We start from the raw sequence: 1,370 nt of genomic DNA on the forward strand, positions 1-1,370 counted from the left end.
GCATTTGGCCGAGGCCGAACAGAGCAGAAATGCATACAAGCGAGTCAGTGGAGGCGGGGCTTTACAGATGATGGAAAGTYTTTCAAAATAATGATAAATGGTTTGAACTTATATAACGCCTTATCAAGTCCACTTGGAAMCTGAGACATGGCTCACTGTGTGACAAGTTTTCATCTAAGAACTCTTTGTGACCTTGTTGGTGCTGAAATCTATTTTATGTGTCAAACTCTGTTACGTTTGGTATTTTTCACTCATTCTACTAAAGAAATTGACACAAACTGTATTTCTGTGACAGGCTGCTGCATGTTCACACTGCCAAACGTTACCCTCATCTGACTTTTTTTTAAATGATGATCTGAACATAACAAATCTGATTATTTATTTCCAAATCCAACCCAGGTCTGTTTTATGTGTGGTACTAAATCAGATACATAACCAATGTTTCTCAAGGGGACCTTGGTCTGAAAGATCATCTCATTACATCAGATTTTTACGTCACAGGTAGTGGTATACAGATCGATCTCATACATGTCAACCCCTTCAGATGTTTACCTGTTTAATGAGCCTCAAATTTTTGTAATTTTTGCAAAAAATCCACATTAAACACACCGTGTGTGGTAGTTGTGGGGGGGGGGGATGCAGGCGGACTGCTGGCCGCCGAGGTGACAGTACCTGCAGCAGGAAGAAAGGAGGGTGGAAGGACTTATTTCTAGCAACATATTGTGTTGGAAGATGGTTATTTGATGTTATTTATAGATTTTTTTTAACATCCTACAGGGTCTGACATGTTAAATAAATTTGAAATTTAGTTTTTGTTTTAAGCATAAAACTTGGAAAAAATTGTGAGAAATACATCCGTACACCTGCAAAATGATGGAAAATCCATGTAAATTACGGACAACTTGACATGTATGTGATCCTGATATTAATATCATCAATACCAACACCATGCAGTTTAAAGCTCGGAACCCTGCTTGTTTTTGGGTAAAGAACAGAAGCCCAGTTGCTTTGTCTTTTTTTAAGCCAGCTGGATTTGTCATGTCCTGGATGACTGAGAATTTACACCAACATGTTAATGGCATACCAACATGTTACATCAGCACTTGCATGATGGAATCAATCCATGCGTTTTTCTACTTTCAGCACACTAGGGCTGGGCGATATGGCTGAAAAATGTATCACAATTAAGTTCATTCATATCAGTCGACATTGATAATTATTGATTAGTTTTACCTGTTTGAAATCAGGACCAGAAGAAAAAAGTCTGATTATTTCTGCCAAACTGGTGATGTGACCTTTCCTCTTTTATCCACCATTTCCCCTCGATCTGTTGCATTCATTTTCTCCTTTCACTTCACGTTGTCCTTTTA

The sequence above is a fragment of the Austrofundulus limnaeus genome, unplaced genomic scaffold (genome assembly GCF_001266775.1).
Source record: "Austrofundulus limnaeus strain Quisiro unplaced genomic scaffold, Austrofundulus_limnaeus-1.0 Scaffold432, whole genome shotgun sequence".
Taxonomy (NCBI): domain Eukaryota; kingdom Metazoa; phylum Chordata; class Actinopteri; order Cyprinodontiformes; family Rivulidae; genus Austrofundulus; species Austrofundulus limnaeus.